This window comes from Anabrus simplex, chromosome 2 (genome assembly GCF_040414725.1).
Source record: "Anabrus simplex isolate iqAnaSimp1 chromosome 2, ASM4041472v1, whole genome shotgun sequence".
Classification (NCBI taxonomy): Eukaryota; Metazoa; Arthropoda; class Insecta; order Orthoptera; family Tettigoniidae; genus Anabrus; species Anabrus simplex.
In genome coordinates this window covers 1,057,059,521-1,057,079,144 of record NC_090266.1, presented here as the reverse complement: position 1 = coordinate 1,057,079,144, position 19,624 = coordinate 1,057,059,521, and positions in this window count along the sequence as shown.

Genomic DNA, 19,624 nt, shown 5'->3' with positions numbered 1-19,624 from the left:
TCCAACTCCTAGGCCTTTCCTATCCCATCGTCGCCATAAGACCTATCTATGTCAGTGCGACGTAAAGCAAATAGCAAACAAAAATAATAATAAATATTATTACTATAATAGTATTGCTTTTACGTTCCACTAACTACTTTTACAGTTTTCGGAGACGCAGCGATGCCGGAATTTTGTCCTGCAGGGGTTCTTTTACGTGCCGATAAATCTACCGACACGGCGCTGACATACTTGAACATCTTCGGATAACAACGGACTGAGCCAGTATCGAACCTGCAAACTTGGGCTCAGAAAGCCAGCGCCTTAACAGTCTGAGCCAATCAGCTCGGCCCAAGGAAGTATCAAAATTACTCTATACTTGCAAGTTCAAAGAAACAAGACATTTTTATCCTGAACCTATACATAATATAATTAGTACCCATTATTTTCTTAGAACCGGTAACACTCAAAATGAAGCAGACACTGTGTACTGCAGTACAAGAATTTCGAAGGAAAGGGTTTTAGATAGAAATGTGTTTATCTTGTTTTATAAGACCATTTGTAGACTGTCCTTTTCTGAGTACTCTCATTAGCGTAGAGATTAGACGAAGAAATCTTTATTTATTTATTTATTTATTTATTTATTTATATTTAGCGTATGGCTTTTAGTCGCTCTCGAAAACCAAGAATAACGGCCGAGAGGATTCGTCGTGCTGACCAAAGGATACCTCGTAATCTGCAGGCTTCCGGGTTGAACAGCGGTCGCTTGGTAGGCCAAGGCCCTTCAAGGGCTGTAATGCCATCGTGGCGGGGGCGTTGGTTTGGAATGGCTTTTAGTGCCGGGAGTGTGCGACATAGTCTACTCTTGTCGAATAACACCACGGGGTCTGTTCAAAGCTAAACATCTCCATCCGACGGATGAATCACTATCAACAGTGTCATATGCCCTCACTCCATGTGAACACGTCGGGGAGGATTGGAATGGAATCCAGGCTTTTGGCACGTAATCTAATGATTAGAAATTGTACACCACCACTTCTCCTAACCTGCCGGCCATAATTCTGATGGTGATTTTTTCCACCAATAAATAAATAAATAAATAAATAAATAAATAAATAAATAAATAAATAAATAAATATGAACCATCAGCAAGGCCTCTCCCTACTGGTACACAACTCCTTAAACATCTGAGGGCGGTGAAATCTCCCGGAATGATGGTGAACTTTCTGAAGAATACTTGATTTCCACGTTTATTAATAGATGTCAATAGGGTCTTGGATTGAACACACTTTAATAGAGTATTGTAACTGTTTAGAGGTTGGCACAAAAAGCCTTAAGTCTTCTGTTTCTAAGTTGTCACTACTGTGACTTCAAATTAAATCAACAAATCATCGGCCACTTCGCCCCTATAAATAGCGGTGATCTTGGACTTATCGCACTGTGAACACTGCTACGGGCTGAGGTTCTCACACGAGGCTACAGGCGAGCTGGGGCAGTTCTAAGGTAGGCGGCTGACGGGAAGATATCAGCTTTCCCCTCTAGTAACAGGTTGAGCCGCATTTAACGTTATTTTAACCCTCTCAGAACCATAAGCTTTTCAGGGAATAAAAAGTAATATTTCTACATTTTCCTTATAATTCAGAGTATAAACAAGAAATGTTTGCAAAGAAAACTTTGAGTTAGTTTTCACATCCTTTTTCTTCTGCCTGTAACACAATGCGCACCTTCATCTGGCTTGAACATTAGATGTGTGGTGTCACGTCTTTAATTTCCAAGTGCCTGTGTAATAACCTATCAGTGATCATGCGACACCTTGATGGAACTCCAGTGGGCTCATTTTCTGATTGTTTCCATTCTTATTCGCCATCTGGTAATAAATGATACATGCAGTATTCATTCCAATATCTAGTAAGTCAAAGAAGATCCTCAAGTAATACTTTACTTTTACTCTTCTGTCAAGCTCTTAGTAGCTTTCTTTCTGGTCTATGATATAGAGCCTACCCATTTCAGAATTGTATTTGCTGACCATGAAGGGACAGTCGATTTTAACTTTTCTCTGTTGTACCTGCCTGTCTGCTGGTCACCTTCACTTTTTCCCAGGGTGAAATGAAATTTGAAAGCAGCAATACATGACACTTCTGTCCGGGATTTTGCAAATTCCACTTCTTCTGCTACAACATCCAGGTCCTGTGCCAGAAAACGCAGGTCTTCAGCATCCAGAAGTAGGTCATCTTTATCACCACCTGAATGAGCAAAAAGATGCTGCTCAGTCCCATCTTCCTATATAAAAAAATATATTTTCCGTCTGTAAGACATCTGCAATGAACTGGAAATGAATCACATAGCATCTAGCAAACCAGCTTCAATAGAAACCATACTTTCTAAAATATTACAATTTTCACTTACTTTTGTGAACGTAGAATGCACAGGGAAATCAGCAAATATCGCACATCTCTTCTGAAAGTGAAATATTGTTTGAATAAATGTAATAAGTATTATCAGTCCGCCTCTGTGGTGTAGTGGTTAGCGTGATTAGCTGCCACCCCCGGAGGCCCGGGTTCGATTCCCAGCTCTGCCACGAACTTTGAAAAGTGGTACGAGGGCTGGAACGGGGTCCACTCAGCCTCGGGAGGTCAACTGAGTAGAGGTGGGTTCGATTCCCACCTCAGCCATCCTGGAAGTGGTTTTCGGTGGTTTCCCACTTCTCCTCCAGGCGAATGCCGGGATGGTACCTCACTTAAGGCCACGGCCGCTTCCTTCCCTCTTCCTTGCCTATCCCTTCCAATCTTCCCATCCCTCCACAAGGCCCCTGTTCAGCATAGCAGGTGAGGCCGCCTGGGCGAGGTACTGGTCATACTCCCCAGTTGTATCCCCCGACCAAGAGTCTGAAGCTCCAGGACACTGCCCTTGAGGCGGTAGAGGTGGGATCCCTCGCTAAGTCCGAGGGAAAAACCGAACCTGGAGGGTAAACAGATGATGATGATGATGATGATGATGATGATGATGAAGTATTATCAACTGGTGCAGAGCGCCTTCTGATTTTGGTACCAATTTGTATTCATTATTATCACACCAGGGGCCTATTCCACAAAAGTATGGTCTTGTACATTACAAGTTACTAGTGTGGGTTCTTGTAATGTATGGAGTTGTACATTTCTGTTCCACAAAAGATTGATAGTCTCTTGTATATTACCAGTGAATTGTTACAAGTTTTACAAGTGACGACATATCTATAAACATACGTCATAGCATGAATCAGCTGTTTATCTTCGTATTCCATTCGTTGAATTAGGTTATGCTTGCCTCATTTATCGTAATATCGTATTTTACGGTAACTTATGCAGCAAAGATTGAAAGAACTAATATTCCTGTGAATTTCTTAATGCTACGATGTTATTTTTCAGTTTATTTCTTTGATGATAGGAAATTACTCCGTTATTATCACCCATTCTGTTCTTCCGCGATCCTCGCGTATGTTCTACGAGAGTCTAACATACCTACCTTGGTCTGTCATTAGGAATCAGATGCCGCTAATAACGATATTCGGCCGCCAAACTTAATTGTTACGAAATTGCAAACTCTGCATGAATTGTTAAAATGATGTCAAGAGAAACAAAGTTATTCATTTTGAAGGAAATAGAAGGTAGGAAAGATATTCGTTTCGGTCGATTCAGCGAGAGTCTGAAAAAACAAGACAAAATAAATGGTTGGATGGAAATATTTGACTTGGGAAAAGCTCATGGAGCTTTTGAGGGGAAAAGTTGGACGTATGTAAGAGATATTCTGCTCATTAATGATTCCAGGAATGTCCTTCTTGGAATATGTTTTTTTCAGTATTTTCAGGCCAACAAACAATTTGAGGAAATTTTATATCATTTATTGCAGCTACCACAGACCGAAGATTTTGCCATCCCAAGCATATCTGCAGTACCATGGTACTGACCACCATTTCCTAGCCAATGTAATGTTGTTTAGCAGAGAGAGATTTATTTCTGTTCGTAGGATATTTTAACCTATGGCCAATATCTATCAAAAGGTCTTCCACTTGTATTGTGCCTAACCTAAAACGTTCATTGTATTCAAATACAGTGTTAAACTGGAAGTTTATTCTTTCCCTGTACAGACGATAGTTTTCATTTTCATCACCATCACTATCACTACTGCTAGACCACATATTTATCAAAATGTATCCAAAATAAGCGTATTTAAATAGCACTAGTACATTTATATATTATTGTCCTTTCACTGGTAGAGAATTCTTCTCAATTCGCTAGTAAGTTACAAGTACTAGTACTTTTGTGGAACACGCCTATAAAAATTCACTAGTAATTTGTAAGTATGGAGTAGTAAAGTACAACTGTAGAAAATTCTTTTGTGGAACAGAAACTCTGGTATTTGTACAAGTTACTAGAGAATTTACTTGTAATGTACAAGACCATACTTTTGTGGAATAGGCCCCAGTAGTGAAGTAATTGTTGTACAGGTAGTGTTACAGGTCATGTCTAGAACCTATTGTTGGATAACCGTGATTAGGTTTATTGTTTCTTGCATAAACGCAATACACTTGAAGCTTCATAATTTACCTATATTCTTACCCATACAGATATCTAGGTCACCCATGACCCAGAAAGTTCTTCGGGTGGTATGGGGAAAACTCGTTACAGCAATAATTGATTTTCCAAATCCGATAACAAGTATGAAGTATTGCACCCATATCCCGAATTTATATAGAATGGGTGTTCATTTTAATCAATATCTAGTTGCAAACATAGCCAGCGCAGTGCAATTATTTCCAAGTTCGGCAATGGAAACTCAAAGAGAACTTAGGGCGGAAGTCTCACTCCGAGTAGGCAGCTTCAAGGCACGTTCCAGTAAGCTCGCAAATGGACAGCACCTGCAGGTATCCCTCAAATAAAACTAAGATGCCGACGGCTACCATTTCTCGAATGCATTCTCACGGAAAGCCGGATGTTAAAAACAATAAGGACACTCCCAATCACTTGAGAAGGGCAGAGCAGAAGACGAGGAAAGAAAATCTGAAATAAGGGATGGAGCGATACCTGACACCCCTTCTCATCTTTGGTTTCTCCCAAACGGAAGAACGTCAAACAAGGCGCAGCAAAGTTAAGCCAATCACAACGTCCAAATTTATTAGTTTGAAGCCAGCGCCTGAGATAATTCAGTAAATCTTAGACATGTGGACAAAGTTAAAGAAGAAACGGTGTGCTTCAGACAGCATGATAAATTCTAATATTTTCTGTACAATTTCTGTTATTAATCATACGTTTTACAATTATATTTGAGAAAGTGAGTAGCAGTAACGCAGTATGCCACGCTGGGAACCACGTGTTGCCGAAATACACCAACCTACAGTGTCTACGCAAGAAAAGGTATTACTACGCATGCCGGTTAATTAATTAAGCACTATACGATCGATTTCCGAGGTAAAGTTCATCACTAAATAAGCACGAATATTGTGAGTTCAGGAATACCACTGGTGAAATGTTACGACATGTGACATAGAAATTGATTCTGCTAGGAAGATCCACCCCCACACCGGAGGGATACAATTTGTACGAATCCCCTGCGGTTAGGAAGGTGAACCTCGTGGTATTCACGAAACTATAAAAGAGACCCGATCACCGCACTCACTCTCAGTGTGTTCTCAGTTCTCAATATCAGTTCGTCCGTGTTACTTGTCACCTGTCAATGTCTCGAGTGAGAAAGTTACTTCAACACTTAGTTTTTCTGTGTCAAGCTAGTAACAATGATTAGCAACACCGACTTTAAATCGGTCATGCTGGCAACTAACTCCCGACCAGCAGAATCTCAGTGCATAAGATTTAATTCAGAATAATAGTTTCCATTGGGGAAATAAACAATCTAAGTCTACCTTCAACATGTTAGTAATTCCAAGTCTTACCGTATAAACTACATTTTAAGACGCAGTAGCAATTCTAATATTCACTACTCCTGATGTAAATACGCCCCAGTTAGTCTGAGAGGAAACGAGGGAAGGAGCTATGCATTGGTGACGGGACAGACATATTGTCGTAGTCATTTGGTAGAACAGGTAGCTGCAAGGGTAAGCATGTGTGCAGTCACCGAGCAGCTCATTCAAGCCAGTTCAAATTCCGAGAATAGCAGGGTGATCGACCTTCAAACATAAACAATGCTAGGTGGCATTGCAGGAAGGGAGCACAACTAATCCGATCTGACGCACCAGTACTTTGTGGAAACTATTTCAAAGCCCAGCTGATTACGGGAAGTTACGAAGGGATGTGTTCGAGAGTTTTATTGTAGAAACAACATTAATTCCCGAGTGTAGATGCAATCATTGGCAGTCAATTTATTTTACAGTTTGCTTTACGTTGCACCGACACACACGGGTTTTATGACGACGATAGGATAGGAAAGGCCTAGGAGTGCGAGGGAAGCCGCCGTGGCCTTAATTAAGGTACAGCCCCAGCATTTACTTGGTGTGAAAATGGGAAACTACGGAAATCATTGATAGTCAAAAGTGTTATTCTAGTGTAAGAAAAATCGTGTAATTAGTGAGTAAGTTCGTCAAGATCATGTTTCGTGTGTGACGAAGTGTACTTGAAGACGGCAATCATATATCGATACGTCTATTTTATTTCGATGTCCCTTCCCGTATCTCTTTCATCATGTGCTGAAGAAGCAGTTCGGACGGCCTAGGGGACGCCAGGTGGAACGCCCGGCAATCTTCAAACGAGCAAGTGAAAAAAATCCAAGATGTGGTTTATTTTGATAATGTAAATAATACTTTTCTTTACGACGCGAGTTTGTCGAAGGTAAATGTCAGTAGCATAATTTGCACTTAATGTTAGTCACGTAGTGATAGTAACGCAGTCGTCACCTTATAAATAGTTTTGCCATTCATGCACAATGACAAAAATCATGTTATTTAATTTGAGATTAAGGAGTTGGCCAGCAGTAACTTGAATTTCAGTACGGTACAGATTTAAACTTACATTTCATGGGGTAATTTTCCTACCTAACATCTTCAATGACAGTAAGATCAGCGAATTTTCATTCTCATGGGCTAATAATAATAATAATAATAATAATAATAATAATAATAATAATAATAATAATAATAATAATAATAATAATAACACCGAGCTTGATAGCTGCAGTCACTTAAGTGCGGCCAGTATCCAGTATTCGGGAGATAGTAGGTTCGAACCCCACTGTCGGCAGCCCTGAAAATGGTTTTCCGTGGTTTCCCATTTTCACACCAGGCAAATGCTGGGGCTGTACCTTAATTAAGGCCATGGCCGCTTCCTTCCCACTCCTAGCCCTTTCCTGTCCCATCGTCGCCATAAGACCTATCCGTGTCGGTGCGACGTAAAGCGACTAGCAAAAAAAAAATTATAATAATAATAATAATTCAGAAACGTTAGTTGCCAGCAACAGTCATGATAATGTCGGAAAAATATGTTTGCGTAAGAGAATAATAATAATAATAATAATAATAATAATAATAATAATAATAATAATATTTCGCAGACAAAAACGTTAAAGACGGTTTTGACGGTCTTCATGATAAGCTATCCCGCTTGTTATGATTTTTTATGTTGCAGTGTTACATATTTTACGGGATAATCACTAGCATGAACCCTGTAAACCAGTTGAGATTGTTTTAGAATGAAAATAAAAGAGCCATTGTGGCTGTGCTAAAAGCGATGAGTCAGTTACGGAAGGTGTTGAACATTGATTGGTCCAATATGACGGGGAATTACGAGCATTTATTTCAAATTTATCCTGAGAGTAAAGGAAGAGATATTTTCTATGCCAACGGATAAGCTGAGAGATAAGTGATAGAAACATTAAGAGTACGTTTATAAGAAATGCGTGAAGCTCTGTGTATAAAAATCGAGCAATAATTTGTATATTCAGGAACGAGAATATTATTTGAGGCCTACGGTGATACAAACAAAGGTAAAAGGAGAAATAATGAAGTAAGAAAGTGCTCACTACAGTGATATAAGGACCTAGTTTTGGAAGAAAAACCACACAACCAACCATCAGACATCTATTTATGTAACGTTCATAGAATGCTAGCTGACCCTTGCAGTTGAGTAAAGATCATTTTAAAGAACAATGATATTGAAAGGTTTTCATCAGGAATTTGTGTAAAGGAGATGATGTAGTAAGTGTAACTCAATTTTGACTTTTATGTTAACGCCGTTCGAATGGTTTTCCTTCGTTATTTTTTGAGTTGATAATTATGCTTCATTATGTTATGAGAGTTCATTTAATTTGTTGAATGTCAGAAGACCGACATGAAAAATTCACCTGAAGTTCATGGTCGACGCTGATTTCAATGATAACAAATCCATAGACATTGAAATTAACGCGCGTCGTAGAAATCAGTAAATTACCTGTTCAGTTTTTTATATTGTAAATAACTCAGTGCTTGAATCAGCGTGTATATAAATTAGTGTAGGATATTAATATAGATGTCTTTTTATTTCAGCAGTATTTCCCTTTGATTATTTTATTTAGCATATGCGGTGATTGACTGCAGTTATAAATGTAGATACATTTTCTTTTCGTTATTCCGCTGTATTTTGGATAATGTCAGGTTCTTGACAGCTCGCGACAATTCAGACAACATCTTAGATTCACTTCTTGTTTATACATTATCAGCAAACATATTTAGAAACATCACTGAACAGTACACCAATAGTTATAAATTTCTCATGTATGAAAGTCCAGACAAGGTTGATCAAGAAATTATAAATATGTTTTCTTCATCTGTTTATATAGTTTGGGGCCCTGTGAGACCAAATTTGATCAACTCACGTCATGCAAATGTAAATATTAGCTTTTCAGTTAATTCAATTAAACTTCAGGTGATTGACCTCCTATATTCATTGTTTTGCACAGTGATGTCACCATTAAATCTGTAAACTTGTGGTAAAGAAATAAACCAATCAATGGTAATAACATTTATGATGTAATTTTTGAAATGTTGGATGTAGACAATCAGCCGTGAGAGCCTTTAAGTCCGTGTAAAAATCACTGTAATTGAATTTAGGTGAAGATATAAAGGGGAGCAGTGAATCCCAAAGACTATTGAATGTTCTGAGTTACAACATTGCACATATGAATACCACTATTTATTAATTGGTAATGACTAATTCCAATCCTTTAATTATCAAGTTTCAGTCATTAATTTGTATTCAAGATTCATGTTAGAGAGTCTATTCAGTTACACAGTCGGGGAACATTGTAGAGTGTCATGATTGTCTAGAACCAATGTAATTAACCGGAGTATAATTTGTTTAATCAATTAATGATAACACTTAATTTAGACCCTTCATAATTAAATCCGATTGGTTGATTTGGAGGTAAAGACACTTTTTTTGTGATCACAAATGAGTTGATGACGATGACAGTTGTTACACACATGCATGAATCAGATTTGTATGGCATTACTTGAATTTCTCTGTATTTTAATTCATTTTATTAATAGTTTTAAAATAAAACACATTTAAACATCCGTCTGTGCCAGTATTTCATTTATTTCAGTAGGGCAGATTACAATATAGCCTAATAGCCTCGTATCCTCCTATCGCACCGCACATGACAGTCTAAAGGACGTTACCACACCCTGGAGAGAAGAAACGTCTGCGGTGAGCATATTTAAATTACAGGGCAGCCGTGGCGGATCCAGAAAGAAGAAATCACCGGAGAGAAAGAAGTGCAAAGGGTACAGTATGCATTTTATAATCTCATTGCTATTTTAGTCACAAACATTTCTGGACCAGGGATATAACGCAAAACTTCATTATATGTGTAAAATTCAAAATTCATTGTTTTTAAACGTTTTCATCTCAAGCGAGTTGAAGTGGAATCAAAAACTTTTTTTTCAATTTACCTTACCTTTATTGTATAAATTTGGTAACAAGACACATTAATTTTTTTTTTTTTTTTTTTTTTTGCTAATTGCTTTACGTCGCACCGACACAGATAGGTCTTGTGGCGACGATGGGACAGAGGAGGGCTAGGAGTGGGAAGGAAGCGTCCGTAGCCTTAATTAAGGTACAGCCCCAGCATTTGCCTGGTGTGAAAATGGGAAACCATGGAAAACCATTTTCAGAGCTGCCGACAGTGGGGTTCGAACCTACTATCTCCCGAATACTGGACACTGGCCGCACTTAAGCGACTGCAGCTATCGAGCTCGGTTCTTATTAAATTCCGACCAGTAGCTTAGAAACGTGCTTTTCCACATGGGTCACCGGTGACCCTATTGTCCTTAGAGAGTTAATGTAGTCTATTTAATATTAGCATTTAGTTTTGTAACATGTAGGTTTCTAGGCTGTCTTCGGACGGAGTGTAACAACCTAAGTGTGTGCCATGTAATATATTAAGGATGTACGAGTGCGGACCCCCATTTACCTTCTTCACTTTGCTTTATTTGCGACTAAGTATTTTTACTTCTGTAAATTTTTCACCTTGCATTTAGGTGAGTAATTTTCTTTCCCGTCTTAGTCACCAACAAGGTAGCCTAGGGCTTATTCTCTGCGTCACCGGGCCTTTTTGCCCCATTAGGTTTTATGGCAAGCCATGTCACGGGATTCCTTCAGTGGGTTTAGCATCCCATTCTATTTTGTTTTAGCCTTTTCTATAAATTTTATTCATGCCATTCCTGGCCATGTAGAATGAGCATCTGCTCCTGCTTTTCTGGTTATCAAAGATTCCCTTATCAAATATTTGTAAAGACTAGCGAGTCTTGTGATATGGGAGCTTCTTATCCCCTTTTAATTATTGTTTAAAGCTTGTGGTTCTACAGTTCGGTCCCAAAAATCCCCCCCCCCCCCTACAAATTTTACTTACTGCATGTCAAAACAACAACAACAAATGGTTATATTTCATTGGTTTACTAAACCTTTTTTAGTTTAAACATTAAATTAAGTTATACTAAATATATTGCATCAAAATCAGCTTGCATTAATATTTTGTGTCCACCTCATGCCTTTTAAGGGGCTGAACTCGATGTGTCATTGACTCAACAAGTTTTTCACATTTACTGGGTGGAATTTCATGGTAACAGAATTGAAACATTTTCTCAATTAACTCTACACTACTTGTATAATGAATTTATTGAACTGAACATAACAGGCTTTCGCCCAGTTACAATGTTCCAATATGCAATTCAAAATAAAACACTCACAGACTATTTATAGCTAGACACTAACTACTTACTACTTCTAAATCTACTGTGTAGCATCTTCCACATGGGCGGATCGCCAGCTCCACATGCAAAAGAAAAGAGTATAAAGAATTATTGGTAAGAACTAAAGTTTTGTGGCAGAAGGAACAAACTGACAACTTAAACAGAGAGGCTCTGAATAATAATACTAAGAAAGTATGGCTTAAAATAAATCAAATTTGTAAGGATAGAAAAAATATAACCCAGGTAAATATAAGCCATAGAGAATGGATAAATTACTTTAGTAAATTACACTACTTGTACAACAATATTTACTTAGTTTTTGAGACATAATTGCCCACAAATTTTCAACAGCGTTCATATCGGGAGAATTGGGGCCCACCATAAGCGCTCAATACCCAGATCTGCGCAACACTCCTGGACAAGCCTGGCACGGTGACAGCTAGCATTGTCATCTTGGAAAATGAAAGGCCCCAAGATTTTCTCCTCTGAAATGATCCCTTGCTGTATTTAATACCTCATTTTTAAGGATATCACAGTATTTTAACCCTGTAATTGAACCTGCGCAGACCTTAATTCTTCCCACTCCTTTAGCAGTATAGCATTACACTTTCACTGAACTTCTTCGTTTCCACTACACAATTTTTCTTCAATTCCTATCCACAGTTTCAAACCACTGTCATTGCCATACACATTAAATTTCTTCTCATCCGAAAAAATCACTCTCTTCCAGTCCTCCGATGCCCAGTGATGATATAGATCGACAAACCATTTTCTTTCTTCAACATGCTTTTGTGTTAGAAGGGCTTTCCTTGCAGGTTTTTTTCTTCAGGTTGAGTTCAGAAAGGCGTCTTAGCACTGATTGATGGGAATTTGAGGACCCAAACTCCTGCTCAATCTTAGAAGCAATCTGCCTTGAACTCAGTTTTCTCTTTTGTTTGCCCGTCATTTTTATTGTTCTGCCAATCTGGGACTGGAGATTTTCCTCCGACCACATATATTTCCCACAGTTTTGTGGTCAATTGATAATTTCCTAGCAACTTATTCGAGAATCCTTTTGCTTTGGGTCCCAAAACCATTCCTTTCTTCCTTGGAGAAAGGCCCGTTCAATTCCCATAACCTGTGAAACCAAATAAACCAAACCAAACCCCATGGCACTACAGCCCTTGAAGGGCCTTGGCCTACCAAGCGACCGCTGCTCAGCCCGAAGGCCTGCAGATTGCGGGGTGTCCTGTGGTCAGCACGACGAATCCTCTCGGCCGTTGTTCTTGGTTTTCAACTGGGTGAAACCAGATATTTGTATGAATAACCATGGAAACACAAAGTCATTGTTATTTATGCTTCAAATAGCACAGTACGTAAATATAAAAACTGTCTGGATAATTACGGAATTAGATTTTCACACAATTGTTCATAAAATGCACACAATTCAGCTTAACAAACAACAGCTGACAGAAAATGGGAGGGAAGACAAACTAGAGACAACTGGTGGAGTGAAATGAAACTTCCAAGTACGTAAGTGCCATCTAGTATCAATTTTTGTAACTAACTGATGTATATTTAATTTCAAAAAACTTGTCGAGTCAATGACCCATCGAGTTCAAGCACTTAAAAAAGGCACGAGGTAAACTCACAAAATATAAATGCAAGCTGATTTTGATGCAATATGTTCTGAACAACTTAATTTAATTTTTAAACAGAAGAAAGGTTTCGAAAATCAATGAAATATAGCCTCTTTGTAGTTGTTTTGACATGCATTAAGTAAATTTGTAGGTGGGGATATTATTTTGGACCGAACTGTAATAAGCCCTGCTACGTGTTTATTCCAGTTGATATTTTTTTATTTTTCAATAGTGTTTTTATCTTTGAAAAGAAAATAGAAACAGAAAAGAAAGAAAAGGAAAGATATTTTAGGAAATATATTCAAAATTTAGAATTCTTTATGTGGTCATTTTTCCAGTAGTCTAGGCCCCGCCACATTTTCCTCTCTACTGCCCTTGTATCTCATAACAAAATAAATAAATAAATAAATAAATAAATAAATAAATAAATAAATTCCCACACGCTTCTCCCTTTCTGGCCTTAATCTCAACCATCTGGTATCGGCACCTCTCCGGATTAATCCCACTTTTACGGCCAGATGCCTTTTCTGACACCAACCCTGTGTGGAGTGATGTGCAGTGTTTAGTATTGCATGTTTTTGTGGTGGTCAGGATTATGATGTGCTGTATACTAAGGCGGTCAAAAATATGAATACCCAACGTCCGGAGGCACAGAGATTCACCAAACGCGACTAAAATCTCCGACCTGCTAAAAATCGAACCCAGAACTCTATGAACCGAAGGCCACCACGCTGATTATTCTGCGAAGAAGCCAGACATCCGAGCCCCATTCTCTTTAGGGAACACGGAAGCAATATTCTGTCAACTGGATGGACGTCTCCGACAGGATGGTGGAATAAAATATTGGTAATGATCAGGCTACGGATAATTAAGCATATGCAAGTGCATACATTTGGAGTGGTTTAATCTTACTAGTGCATATTTTGAGCTTTCTCCTGCTAGGGCATATTTAGAAAGTACTCCACATCTTGAGTGTAGACATCAGCTTCAGCAGGGCAATATTGGAAAATTTGGCATGTATTTGAGACAGTTTAAGTGTTGGAAACCCGTGCATGACTTATAGCATATTCAAGAAGTTCAACTGTGCTGGTTACCGCCAGGTATCCTGTTTGACAGGTGGGTAGCGCTGTTAAAATTAGCAATATCAGCTCTGCATCCTGCCATGGCTTTGTCGATAGTTGGGCCCACGAGAGTTGAAGTCTGACATTTGAGCGGCAAAAGCAGTAACTACGAAGTACTCTGCGTTGTCTTAGTTACATCACTACCGAGCTCGATAGCTGTAGTCGCTTAAGTGCGGCCAGTATCCAGTATTCGGGAGATAGTAGGTTCGAACCCCACTATCGGCAGTCCTGAAGATGGTTTTCCGTGGTTTCCCATTTTCACACCAGGAAAATGCTGGGGCTGTACCTTAATTAAGGCCACGGCCGCTTCCTTCCCACTCCTAGACCTTTCCTCTCCTATCGTCGCCATAAGACCTATCTGTCTCGGTGCGACGTAAAGCAACTAGCAAAACAAAAGTTACCTCCATCTGCGTCAAATAACCCCTTTACACAGCGGAGTGTTTAATAAAATATGTTGGTCTAATGCAATTCAATAAACGCTGACCCGTTCCTCAGCTCGTGCTAATAATTCTAGCATTTAAGATAGGACTCGCCATTGCCGACAAATATGAGATTTCATAATCGCTACCAGAGTCATCAGTTTCTGACAGTAACCTCAACAAATGCACATGTTACATACAAAATAGAACTGTACGACTAGCCACTGATTAACGTACAGAAAATAAACAACGAAATTAACATTCAGGAAAAAACACGTAAATACGTAAAGCAGCAACAACTAACACAGTAGCACTCCGAATAATATCACAAAAGTGACTGAAAGCGAACCAACCCACGTGGCGATAGTTTCCTTAAATGTGGCAACACTGTTATCGTTGCCATAGCAACAAACCCTTTTCGAACAGCGTTAGTCAACTTTTTCTCGCCGGTGACGCTAAATGTCAGACTCCAACTCTCCAAGGTCTTAGTGTACCTGCAACGCAATTAGGCTAGCTATTTTCTTTACGTCTCACCGACACAGATAGTTTTTATGACGACGATGGGATAGGAAAGGCCTACGAGTGGAAAGAAAGCGGCTGTGGCCTTAATTAATGTACAGCCGCATCATTTGTCTGGTGTGAAAACGGGAAACCTTGGAAAACCATCATCAGGGCTGCCGAAAGTGGTGTTCGAACCCACTGTCTCCCAGATGCAAGCTCATAGCTGCGCAACCCTAACCACACGTCTACTTGCTCGGTCGCGAGTAGACTACTGATTCCTTACAACAGGGCTGTATTTTCCCCACTTCGTAAATAGTTAAATACAATGTCCTTTCATGCACAATTAGTTCTTATCAGATCTGATTTGGCTGTGTTGAAACAGGTTGTGGTTCGTGGTATATAAGAGAACTGTGCTATTGCTACTTAATTTATACCGGCTAAGGAGAAGACATGTATTGAAAGCATATGTATGCGAGTTTGAAGACTTTTCAACTGACGGAAGTATTTTGTTTTTTAAATGTTGTTGCATAGTGGTAACAGCATTAAAAATGTAATTTCTCCAACATCTTCAAACGACAAACACCATCAATTCAAAATGGTAAACTTGACACAAAAACACCAGCCTCTTGTGACCACACCTTTAGTTAAACGTGAACCAAAGTAGACTCGTGTAAAGCGTTTTTCTCGGCAAATATGCAGTTCAGCTTCTGAGATGTATACGAAACAACCAGCCCAAGATGAATCATCAATTAGGAAGTAATATGTTCCTGAGCTTTATAAAGTGGCGTTAGGTAAACTAGAAAAGGCTGATGGAAAATATCGTTGGGTCTCTCTAGACGACACAACGGACATGGATCAAAGATCTCTAATTAACTTCGTGTTTGGAATTTTAGAAAAGAAAGAAGAGAGGGACAAATCATGCCTACTAACCATGGATGTGTTACCCAACACATCTGGCGAGTTGGCCGTTCGGATAGGGTGACACAAGTGAGATAAACAGTTATAACTTGAAAACAATATCCTCTCACCCATGGGTAACTAATGCAGATATCGAGCTCGAATTATTATGATGATTATTATATTAAGATCGTGATTATTATTATTATTATTTATTATTATTATAATACGATTATGGTTGGTATTATTATTACTTGTATGTATAGCAATGAAGTATACATCCATTTAGTATTAGTATTGTTATTAATTACGTAGTTGAATGATCGTATTGTGTGTGAGGTTATGTCATGGAACATGTGTTGTACATAGACATTGATATCAGTCCCATTGATGTAAATACCTGTAAATTAATATTAAGATTTATTCTTACCTGTATATATGTCCGGCTCCATGGCTAAATGGTTAGCGTGCTGGCCTTTGGTCACAGGGGGCCCGGGTTCGATTCCCGGCGGGGTCGGGAATGTTAACCATAATTGGTTAATTTCGCTGGCACGGGGACTGGATATATGTGTCGTCTTCATCATCATTTCATCCTCATCACGACGCGCAGGTCGCCTACGGGTGTCAAATCAGAAGACCTGCATCTGGCGAGTCGAACTTGTCCTCGGACACTCCCGGCACTAAAAGCCATACGCCATTTTTTTGCCTGTATATATAAATTGTAATCCATAATTGTGAAACACACTGTAACTTCCAGAATGGTATAGACACTAGAACGATTGAGAATATTCCGTGCATTATAAACTCTGTATTAGGCATTCTAGAATTTTCACGAAGATATATTTTGTAATGTAACTTTCTAGAAGTCTGTCCAGGCACCTATATAAAGAGACGACCTTGGCGGTGAAGTTAGTTACTGAGAGCTGCTGTTATGGTAGTTATTGTCTGGAAGTTATTGGTTGACGAGTTATGGTGTAGCAAGGTTATACTTGGGACCACGGGGGCGACATGCTTTTAAGTAGTCAACTGTTTTACTTGTATTTCAATGTTGTCATCTCCATATGCAGCGATTGGCAGTTGTCTTTAAATGGCGGTTTGTGATGTGAGAGTTTTGTTTTGACAACAGTGATGAAGGTTATGTGTGTTTTGTAATATATGTGAATAAAATAATTGTACCAACTGACATCATCTCGTGTGCGTCTGAGACATATCAGTCCATACGACGAAGATTCTTCTGGATCAACATGCGGAAAGACATCCTGGACTACGTGAAGTGGTGCTACATCTGTGCCTGCACCAAGGCGGGCAACAGGAAGGCCTATTCCAGCCAACAAGGAAGACGGCCACAACGCCCGTGGGAGGTCATAGCCCTGGACATAATGGGTCCTTACCCTAGAACACCACGGGGTAAACAGGACTCCTAGAAATCGCTGACCTCTTCACAAGATGGACTGAGGCCTTCCCGATATCTGAAGCCACGACGGGATGCATCACCAGCCTGCTACAAGACGAAGTATTCAGCCGCTATGGTTATCCACGGTGCATTCTGTCATCCAACGGGAGTCTGTTCATGTCGAGGAAGTGGCAGCAAATGATGACGGAATGGGGTATGGAGCACTGGACCACCCGTATCTACAACCCAAGGGCAAATCCAACGGAACGATGGAACCAGGAGCTGAAAAGGATGCTACGAGTCCACCTGATAGACAAAGAACATCCACTGTGGGACCGTCAGATACCGCGGTCACTCTTTGCCCTGCGACGACGCATCAACCGTGTCACGGGCTATTCCCCAGCAGAGCTGTTTCTTGGTCGACAGCTGTACGGCACCGGGGATTGGGAGATTCGTCCACTACCCATTTTGGTCCAAGATAATGCAGCTGTTTCCCTGGCGGAATGGCGGCAGCAGCAGCACAACATCAAGGGAAGCAAGCTTTGGCCGAGAAGAGATCCCTTACCCAGGCCAAGGCTCAAGATGTCGAAGAGACCCAGATCTTCCTACCAGGCCAACAAGTACTGCGATGTAGCCACCCAGTCAGGAATAAGACTGGAGGGTTTCACGTAGGTCTCGCACTTATATGGGTTGGTCCCATCGAGGTGGATAAACAGCTGGGCCATGGGGTCTACTTACTTAAGACCAAACCTCCTGTCAAGGTCCACGCATCGGAGTTGCGGCAAATCACCTAACCGATGCGCATACAGAGTAAGCCTGGAGGAGAGGCTACTAGTGACACAGAATCATCTGGTCATCGTGAGGGGAATACATCGACTATCATCGACGAAGAGGCTGGCAACGAGGCAACCCCGAACCCCGACACGGCACATGCTGGTCGAGAGGAGGAGAGCACGTCCAGCGACATCGTGGAAGAAAGAAGATACAATCTACGTCCAAGGCAAAGACGACGAGGGTGACAAAGTGTGGAAATAGTTTCAAGTTGTAGGGAGGATATGGACGCAAGTGCAATAACAGAAGTCACACACACCAGAAGGTGAGAACGGTGTATGGAAAGAGTATGTCTGGTGTTTTCACTACCTTTGCATACAGTATATCCAACTAATTAATTGCAATATGTCATTGTTATAACTGACATTTGACTTGAGCTACGTTCTTTAATGAACTGTATACTCTATCCATTTTTCGTATAATTATTCTTTAATAAATGAAGATGCCTTACAATTCCTATTCAATACTTATTCCAGTGTGAATCGTGTCAACTTTTTAAAAGTGTCATAGGTTTCATCAGTTCTACGATGTGGTGCTGTCAATTACGGGAACAAGGTCTGGCACTGCAACCACCATATATAAATTTATGCAGTCCTTAAGACACAAATACCTTATAATGATTACATTTAAATCAAATACTATCTACTCATAGACCTTTCTCACGAATTCTTGAACAATTAATTCTCTTTACTTCGACAAGAAGGTTTCTCAGTGTCCATGAAACAAAACTGAAAAAAGATATTTACAGAGAGTACAGCGTGGAGCGGCGGCTATACTATCTGCACTAAATTCATTGAGTACATTTGTAACTAGACATGTACGAGTATAATCACCATTTACGTTCATAGGAGTCGGAATATGACCGATGAGAACACTTCTATTTTAATTTTATGTCCTAATTTTATCATGAAGTTCAATAACCTGCAAGTTAAAAATATGTAATAAAGGGTATTGTCTATACTACATCATGAGAGAGAACGTGCATGAAGGAGTGCAAGTCATTCGCTACAATTACAGTACTTTTGAATGTCCTGTCACACTTTCTTTGGCCGTGAGAAATTCCACTGCTCCGACATTCTAGACTCGTTTGTCGCAGGCAAGAATTAGAATAAATTGTGACATTTTATATCCAATTACAAAGACTAGTGATTATATTATCTCGCATGTCCGCCTCCGTAGCGTAACGGTTAGCACTATCAGCTGCCGTCCTCGGGGGTCCGGGTTCGATTCCCGGTACTGCCAGAAATTTAAGAGTGGCACGAGGGCTGGTATGTGGTTAAAATGGTACATGCAGCTCACCTCCAAAGGGGGTGTGCCTGAAAAGAGCTGCACCACCTCGGGATGAGGACACGAGTTTACTTTGTCCGACTCGTTGGCTGAACGGATAGCGTACTGGCCTTCGGTTCAGAGGGTCCCGGGTTCGATTCCCGGCCGGGTTGGGGATTTTAACCTTCAATGGTTAATTCCAATGGCCCGGGGGGTGGGTGTTTATGCTGTTCCCAGCGAGGGCTGCACTCGGCTAGAAATAGTCACACGAAATTTATTTATTATCTCGCATTATTTTTATATAACATTGCTATTGTTTATACATAATCAGTGACCCACGGAACGAATGATTGCGCGATTTGAGTGACGTAGCTGTCAGCTTGCATTCA